The sequence below is a fragment of the Bos taurus genome, chromosome Y, assembly GCF_002263795.3.
Source record: "Bos taurus isolate L1 Dominette 01449 registration number 42190680 breed Hereford chromosome Y, ARS-UCD2.0, whole genome shotgun sequence".
In the NCBI taxonomy this organism is placed as follows: Eukaryota; Metazoa; Chordata; class Mammalia; order Artiodactyla; family Bovidae; genus Bos; species Bos taurus.
The window spans coordinates 16,922,277-16,932,205 of NC_082638.1; the positions used below are offsets into that span (position 1 = coordinate 16,922,277).

Here is a 9,929-nt window from a genome sequence, read left to right on the forward strand (position 1 = left end):
CACCCTGATGGCAGAAAGTGAAGAGGAACTACAAAGCCTCTTTTTTTTGGGGGGGCGGGTGGTGAATGAAGGAACAATATTTATTTTTTTTCTTTTGTTATAACATAAATCTTACATTAAAAAAGAAAGTTAAATGACACGGAGTGGCAAGTGATAGTGTTACCCATTAGGTTTTGATGTCAAAGTAAATTTTAAGTTTACCAGTATTTATACTAAGATTTTACCTCTTCAAATATTCTGCCAGTGAAAACTTCAATCTTTTGACTTTAATATTAAGAATTTTTTTTAGTTTTTTATGCAACTTTCAAAGGTTACACTCCATTTACAATTATTATAAATTGTAATTTTGAGTATGGCTATTTCTCTCTGTGGTACAGTACATCATTTTTTAGAGTGAAAAAGTTGGTTTCAAGCTCAACATTCAGAAAGTAAAGGTCATGGCATCTGGTCCCATCAGTTCATGGGAAATAGATGGGGAAACAGTGGAAAAAGTGTCAGACTTTATTTTACTGGGCTCCAAAATCACTACAGATGGTGACTGCAGCCATGAAATTAAAAGATGCTTACTCCTTGGAAGGAAAGTTATGACCAAACTTGATAGCATATTCAAAGGCAGAGACATTACTCTGCCAACAAAGATCCATCTAGTCAAGGCTATGGTTTTTCCTGTGGTCATGTATAGATGTAAGAGTTGGACAGTGAAGAAAGCTGAGCATGGAAGAATTGATGCTTTTGAACTGTAGTGTTGGAAAAGACTCTTGAGAGGCCCTTGGACTACAAGGAGATCCAACCAGTCCATTCTACAGGAGATTAGTCCTGGGTGTTCTTTGGAAGGAATGATGCTAAAGCTGAAACTCCAGTACTTTGTCCACCTCATGCGAAGACTTGACTCATTGGAAAAGGCTCTGATGCTGGGAGGAATTGGGGGCAGGAGGATAAAGGGATGAGAGAGGATGAGATGGCTGGATGGCATCACCGACTCAATGGATGTGAATTTGAGTGAACTGCAGGAGTTGGTGATGGACAGGGAGGCCCGGCTTGCTGTGATTTATGGGGTTGCAAAGAGTTAGACATGACTGAGCAACTGAACTGAACTGAAGCAACTGACATAGAATTAATCTCAAAAATAGATAAGCAACTCCTGAAGCTCCCTTCCAGGAAAATAAACGACCCAATGAAAAAAATGGGCCAAAGGACTAAACAGACATTTCTCCAAAGAGGCAGATGGCTAAGAAACATATGAAAAGATGCTCAACATCACTCATTATCAGAGAAATGCAAATCAAAACCACAATGAGGTACCATTTCATGCCAATCAGATTAGTTGTGCTCCAAAAGTCAACAAGCAATAAATGCTGGAGAGGGTGTGGAGAAAAGGGACCCCTCTTACACTCTTGGTAGGAATGCAAACTAGTACAGCCACTATGGAGAACACTGTGGAGATTCCTTAAAAAAAAAAAAAAAAAACAAACAAACCTGGAAATAGTACTGCCATACGAGCCAGCAATCCCACTGCTGGGCATACACACCGAGGAAACCAGAATTGAAAGAGACACGTGTACCCCAGTGTTCATCACAGCACTGTTTCTAATAGCCAGGACATGGAAGCAACCTAGATGTCAATCAGGAGATGAATGGATATGAAATCTGTGGTACATATAAACAATGTAGTATTATTCAGCCATTGAAATGAATACATTTCAATCAGTTCTAATGAGGTGGATGAAACTAAAGCCTATTATACAGAATGAAGTTATCCAGAAAGAAAAACACCAATAGAGTAAACTAACGCATATATGTGGAATTTAGAAAGATGATAACAATAACCATGTATGCGAGAATGCAAAAGAGAAACAGATGTATAGAACAGTCTTTTGGACCCTGTGAGAGAAGGCGAGGGTGGGATGATTTGGGAGAATGCACTGAAACATGTATAATATCATATGTCAAATGAACCGCCAGTCCAGGTTTGATGCATGATACAGGATGTTCAGGGCTGGTGCACTGGGATAACCAGGAGGGATGGTATGAGGAGGGAGGAGGCAAGGGGGTTCAGGATGGGGCACACGTGGCAGATTCATGTTGATGTATGGAAAAACCAATACAATATTGTAAAGCAATTGGACTCCAATGAAAATAAATATATTTATATTAAAAATTAAAATTGTGTCCAACGTGAGAAGAGCAACAGCTTTCTTTGAACAATATCTCTAAGTAAATGAGAGTTGTGATTTTATGGGTTCAAGGTGTCCTCATAAGTATGAGCCTTACCTCTTATTACAGAAAGAATAGTGGAAGATGAGCTAGATTAAAGGAGAGCTTTTCAGACACAGGATCTGAATGGTTTAACAAGAAAGTTATTAAGTAATGTAGGGCTTCTCAAACAGTTCATTTAAGATCTTGGGAGCAAGCAATGAGTTTGGTCACCTAAATAAAGATGCCTAAAATTATATTTTGACATATATACACCTGTGTGTGCGTGAGTGTGTGTATAAAAAAAGTGCAATGGCTTTTAATTCCTGTTAGGTATAATAGAAATGGGAAAAACTAAAAGCCAAATGTAGAATGATTCAAAAGTCTACTCGGTTGTTGAATATATGTAAGTGGAAATACTTCCAAATATGTTTTCTTGGCTGCATGTAAAATATGAGGACTGTTTTATATCACTCACCTCTCTGCTTTTAATAAAGATCTACCAATTTTCAAATGTTTGTCCAGTTTATGACAAAAATAGGCAGATATAGAAATATATATATATATATTATATATATAATATAGATATATGTTTTCATATCAGAAAATATTGATACCAAGATTAGATTCCAAAATTATTTCCAACTCCATGGTCCAGCTCAACAGGAAATAGCCAAAGTTGTTGCTGACTCAAACACTCCAAGAGCTGGGAAACCTGAAAAAGAAATCGAACCTGCAACTGAGATTTTCTGTCACATTTATGATCGAGCTCTAAGTCCAACACTTTATTTCCTCTCCTGTTCTAAGCAGCCCTTCTTAAATTGATAAGTATGAAAAGTGAGAGAGAGAGGTAGGAGATTGTAGATTTCCTTGTGTTCAAAAGTAATTTTAATCAGCAAAGCTATAAAGACAGAATCTAGTGATTAATCAAGTGATAGAGAATAATAATGATTTAGCCATTAAGCAAATTCAAGGGTCTTTAGTTCCTCCTCAAGGGCCATCGATAACATCCTGAGCAATATCCTGTGAACAGATTTAGAGATGCTGAAGCCCCAAGCAGGCTGAAAGTTAAGTAAATAGACCACAGAGTAATTGAAACCAGGCAGTTGATAGATTTTATTGCACAGAAGCCAGTAGACCAAGTTTGCTTGGGTAACAGTACTGAATATTAAGAATGTGTGTATAGAAGGGTGATGAATCACCTTTATTTCAGAAACCAAGTAGATTTTGATGTGATTTTTCTGTGTAAAAATTCTTTAGGAATGAGATTTTGCATGCTTCATGGTTTTGGTTACTATTTCTGTAAGCAGGCTGTATTTTTAAGTTGATGCTGAAGTAATGTTCACAGGTTGAACATTACCCTTCAATGTCTAGGAGACCAGTGACTTTGTGATGTCACAGCTACCCTTTGATGGCTAGGAGACATCACAGATTTTTTGATGTCACAGCTTTTTTTTTTTTTTATTAGAATGCATCAGTTTATTTCTCAACATTAATTTAATGCTATTTACCTTTTTTTTTCTAATTTTTTTTATTTTTAAACTTTACATAATTGTATTAGTTTTGCCAAATATCAAAATGAATCCGCCACAGGTATACATGTGTTCCCCATCCTGAACCCTCCTCCCTCCTCCCTCCACATACCATCCCTCTGGGTCGTCCCAGTGCACTAGCCCCAAGCATCCAGTATCGTGCATCGAACCTGGACTGGCAACTCGTTTCTTACATGATATTTTACATGTTTCAATGTCATTCTCCCAAATCTTCCCACCCTCTCCCTCTCCCACAGAGTCCATAAGACTGTTCTATACATCAGTGTCTCTTTTGCTGTCTCGTACACCGGGTTATTGTTACCATCTTTCTAAATTCCATATATATGCGTTAGTATACTGTATTTATGTTTTTCCTTCTGGCTTACTTCACTCTGTATAATAGGCTCCAGTTTCATCCACCTCATTAGAACTGATTCAAATGTATTCTTTTTAATGGCTGAGTAATACTCCATTGTGTATATGTACCACAGCTTTCTTATCCATTCATCTGCTGATGGACATTTAGGTTGCTTCCATGTCCTGGCTATTATAAACAGTGCTGCAATGAACATTGGGGTACACGTGTCTCTTTCCCTTCTGGTTTCCTCAGTGTGTATGCGTTGACTTTGAGGTCCTCTGTGATGGTCCAGAGAGTTTCTCTCTGTAGGCAAGCCAAGCAGCATGTGAAGTTGCAGTGTGTAAAATCAGACAAATGAGAAAAGTATCTGAAGAAAGATTTCTCTGAGATGGTACATATTCCTTCAGAAATTCAAGATGGGCCTCCTAAGGATGAATCAACTGGTTCAGAAGCCTCTGTTAGATCTTCTTTGTATGACTATACACTTACTAGGGACCCAGTTTTGAGATCAATGATTGAAGAATATGCTCTTCAGACTTTGTCTGAGGATCTTGTGATAAAAAGTCCGTGCTACAAATATTCTGTCTCTGAAACAGATGAGGTGAAAGATTTTCTTTCACTCACATTTCCACAAAAACTTTGGAATATAGTTGAAAGTGATCAGTTTGAATCTATTTGGTGGGATGAGAGAGGCAATGTATAGTGATCAATGAAGAACTCTTTAAGAAAGAAGTCTTGGAAAGAAAGGCATCTTTAGAAACCAAGAATATGAAAAGTTTAATTTGACAGCTTAACCCTTACGGATTTAGTAAAAAGCGACAAACTTTTCAAAGATCAGCTGCACTACCTGTCTTTCTGGAAGAAGAAAACATCTCTCTTTTGAGTAGGGTATTCCAACATTTTCACTTATTGGCAATATGTAAGATTAAATCATGTGACCTAGAAAGCATGTTCACATATGTAGCTAAAACAAAATTTAAACTTGAGCTAACAAATTGTTGAAAAGTTTTATTTTTTGAAGTTGAGAACAGCTGAAGGTTAAAATATTGAATGCTTAAAAAGCTTTCCTAGCAATATGAAACCAGATACAAGTCCTAAAGCTACTTAAAGTAGTATGTACTGTATATATACAACATATTTTTAGTTGAGGAGCATATTCTTTCTAACATGTTACCTGTTAGTTTTAAAACTACTAATGGAGGTGTTTTATTTGATGCTATTTAATTGGCTTCATTAAAGGAATACATTTTTATAACTTAGCTTTGCTTGTCAGTTTTACCTTGGTTTATGAAGAAACTAAATAATTTAATCCTTTGATTTTAGTTACAGACCTACTATAATCCAAATTTTAAAAGAGATCATCCTCAACTTTTATTAAGAATGCAAAGAAGAGTTTGGGATTAACAATGTGTCTCCAATATCTTCATTAGTTCAAGTTAACAAGAAGCATGTTAAAACAAGTGTCAACAAAGATGACTGTAACTCTGAATTTCTTCCAGAAACTAGTGGAGAGAGTGCATTTTCAGCCTCCATATGTTTAAGTGTGCCTTTCATACAAGAGCCTCATACCAGCCAGATAGTCACTAATACAAATGCCCTATCTCCATGTGACTTACCTAACCCATCACCAATATTAGTTAGACAAACAGACCAGATTGTGGTAGATCAACCTGCTGTTTTAAAAAAGTTGAGCATTTTTAATTGGTACTCACATAGCAGCCACACTCAAGTAAATGGCCACGTTGAGCACTTTGCTACAACAGCTACATCTACTTCTCAGAATCACTTTGTATCCCCATTACAGAGCAGTTATTCCAGACTGATGGTTGAACCTTCTAAATTTCCAGTCAGGCATAGCGATATGTCAGGCCATGACAGTCCTTTTCCTAACCTGCAAGAGAGAGGCAACTCATGGTTCTCAGTGCCAACAACTGCCTCTTCTCTTTCAAGTCAGCTCATCAACAATCATTATATGAAAACCATGCTAATTAAAACTGACCTATCAAATACGTGTCAGATTATGGAGCCTAAGGAAGATTGAACTTTACGTTGGGAGATGTCAACAAATACCTACAATTCCTGTATTTGAACAATAAATTTACATGTTCATCTTCATAGTTTCATTTTCTCTTTTAAAACAAAGAAGAGTAAAATGAGGCTTTAGTTCAATGGTAGCCTATTTTACTGCATGGTTTTCCAAACTCTTCAGTTCAAGAAAACATTTGTTATGCATCCTAGGTAAATGACACCTGATATAATATTTGTAAGCAAGAAAATGAGAACCAAGGGAAAAGAGGTAATGGATGAGGTAATGGATGTAAAGAGATTTCTGAAATCATCCCTGCTGAAATGAAGGGGTGTCTAAATTATCATGGTATGGGTGAAGAAAAAGATGCAAATAAAATTAGAAAAATGAAAATACACAGTATGAACTTCAGTGCATTCACGTATTATATTCTATTAGTTACTGGTAGAGTCTTAAAAGATTAGACATCAGATTGTTTCATTATAGAAATTCATTTCATCCTTGAAAATATATTGTAGCACATCCAAAATCATGATCACAATTATACCATCACTGTGATACCAAAGATAGCATGACATTAGCAGTGACTGGCCCATGGTCAGCACAAGATATGTACTTTACAAGTGGTATTCTATAGGGTCATTTTTGCTCTGCTGTCCTTAAGGCACATCTTTATTTCCTGACACAAAAATTCCACCCTGTAATTCCAAATGCATGTTCAGATGTTGCTTATCAGTCCCCACAGAGACAGAATAAATTCCTGCAGCACATCAGCATGGTTAAAAAGTTCTTGGATGATATCTGTTTCGCTTAGTAATTTCATTATCTTTCTCTTCTGAAGCTACAATCACACATATTATTTTCAGTCATGCTAAGTCCCTTCTCACAACTTGGTCTCAACTCTTCCTTGGGGTTGGAAGGAACTTCTGTTTGCCCTCCTACGACGGACAGCACAGATATCTTCAATGTGTTTTGGGCCTACCCTCTTTACTTTATGTATCTTTTGCAACAGCTGAAACATAGAGCCTGCATATGACACATTTTAAGTGCTTACTGAATTATCAATAAAGAAATGTAATAACCAATCAAATGCTCTACACGTTACTCAACAACATTCTATAACCTGCACTACTATCATAATTCACCTTTCCTACTTACTGAGAAATTTTTCCAAGTTGATAAATATTTATTATATTTACATGGATGTAAGATATCTCAGGAGGCATGTATTCCCATGTTTTGAAGAATATTCCACGTTTTGATGTGATTTTTTTTCTTGTGTCGTTTTGTTGTGTCAATCAAAGTCTTTGGCATAGTCAAATAGGAGTAGCTGCTTTCCTGGAGTTCTCTTGCTTTTTGGAGGACCCAATAGGTGTTGACAATTTAATCTTGGGTTCCTCTCCCCTTTGTAAACCCAGCTTGAACATCTGGAAGCTCATGGTTCACATTCTGTTGAAGCCTGGCTTGGGGAATTCCGAGCAGTTCTTTGCTAGTGTGTCAGATGTGTGCAATTAAGTGGCAGTCTGGACATTCTTTGGATTGCCTTTCTTTGTGGTTGGAATGAAAACTGACCATTTCCAGTTCTCTGGCCACAGCTGAGTCTCCCAAATTTGCTGGCATATTGAGGGCAGCACATTCACAGCATCATCTTTTAGAATTTGAAATATCTCAACTGAATTCCATCACCTCCACGAGCTTTGTTTGTAGTTATGCTTCCTAAGTCCCACTAGACTTCACATTCCAGGACTGCAGGCCCTCAGGTAAATGATCACACCATCGTGCTTAACTAGGTCATGAAGACCTTTTGTGTATAGTTCATCCGTGTATTCTTCCCATTTCTTCTTAATAGTTTCTGCTTCTGTTACATCCGTAGCATTTCTGTCTTTTATTGTGTCCATCTTTGCATGAAATTTTCCCTTGGTATCTGTGATTTTCTTGAAGAGATCATTAGGCTTTCCAATTCTATTGATTTGCTTTATTTATTGGCATTGATAACTGAGGAAGGTTTTATCTCTCCTTGCAATTCTTTGGGGCTCTTCATCCAAATGTGCATAGTGTTCTTTTTCCCCTTTTCATTTAGCTTCGCTCCTCTTCTCAGCTCTTTGTGAGGCCTTATAACTTTACTATTTTGCATTTCTTTTCCATGTGGATGGTCTTGATCACTGCTTTCTGTACAATATCACATAGGTCTTCAGGCACTCATCTATCAGGTTGAATCCCCTGAATCTATTTATAACTTCCACTGTATAATCATAAGGGTTTTGATTTTACATGTGTAAAATATATTAATTCCCTATGTCTTGTAGGGAAATCTTCACCCAGATTTTCATCAAAGAAATAACAGAAAACTCCATATGTATTTCCCATAGGTATTCGGGAAATACCATTTCCCATAGGTATTTGGGAAATACATGAAATACAGCTGTTTGATGATTGAGGTTTAGCTCAGATGTTAATTTCTGAATCATGGAAAATTCTCTTTCCTGTGTACAAATCTGGAAAGTGTTTCACATGTGAAAAATTGAGAATTCATATTTCATATAGAACATTTCTCCCCAGATTGTCAAATGGGATATGCACAGAATTCCAAATCTCGTATCAGAAGACCTTCCAAACATTCTTAATGAAAATATAGAGAATTTAAGAGCCCAAGCATGAAAATCTGTGGGAAAATTCTATATTTCTTGTAGGAAAATTAACACAGGTTTTTCAAGTGTTAAATAGACAGTATTCAATATTTCATGAAGGAAAGACCTCACAAATATTTTCACATGACAAATATGAAAAAATTCCATGTTTCATGTGATCATGTTTGGATATGTGAAATAGATATTTTTGTATTACCTGTCAAACACTTGTTGAAGACACCCGCAAATGCTGCTGAGCCCACATCTCGGTCCTTGCACTGAAATAGGCTGTGTCCTGCCTTTGTTCAATCCCCTGACAAACACTCCTGAACTTGCATCTCGGTCCCTGTACTGAACTAGGCTGGGTCCTGCCCATGTTCAAGCCCCGAGAAATACTCCTGAGCCCACAATGGGTTCCTGCACTGAAGCAGGTTGGACCTGCCTTTGTTCAAGCCCCAGGCAAACAATCGTGAGCCTACAATTTGCTCCCTTACCATGAACTTAGGTATGTCCTGGGAACCCCACTCCAGTACACTTTCCTGGAAAATCGCATGGACAGAGGAGCCTGGGGTGCTGCAGTCCATGGGGTCGCTAAGATTCGGATACGACTGGGTGACTTTACTTTGACTTTTCACTTTCATGCATTGGAGGAGGAAATGGAAATCCACTCCAGCGTTCTTGCCTGGAGAATCCTATGGACAGAGGAGCCTGGTGGGCTGCCGTCTATGGGGTCACACAGAGTCGGACACGACTGAAGCGACTTAGCAGAAGCAGCAACAGCCCTTGTTCAATCGCCAGGAAAATCTCCTGATCCTGCCTCTCACTCACTGCATTGAACACGCCTGGGTCTTGCCCTTGTTCAAAACCCCGAGAAATACTCCTGAACCTACATCTCGGTCCTTACACTGAACCAGTCTAGGTCATGCCCTTGTTAGATCCCCCAACAGATACTCCTGAGCCCACATATCAGTCGCTGCACTGAACTAGGCTGGGACAAACACTTGATGAAGCCACCGGCAAATGTTCCTGAGCCGACATCTCGGACACTGCACTGAACGAGTCTAAGTTTTGCACTTGTTAGTGGCCCAACACATACTCTTGAGCCCACATCTCGGTCCCTGCACTGAACCAGCCTAGGTCTTGCCTTTGTTACATCCCCCAACAAATACTCCTGAGCCCACATCTTGGTCCCT

At 38.1% G+C, this 9,929-nt stretch overlaps 1 pseudogene; it reads left to right on the forward strand.

Moving 5' to 3' along the window:
- Nucleotides 1-4,471: 4,471 nt before the first annotated feature.
- LOC132344624 (heat shock transcription factor, Y-linked-like) lies at nt 4,472-6,124 on the forward strand (annotated as a pseudogene).
- Nucleotides 6,125-9,929: the final 3,805 nt, after the last annotated feature.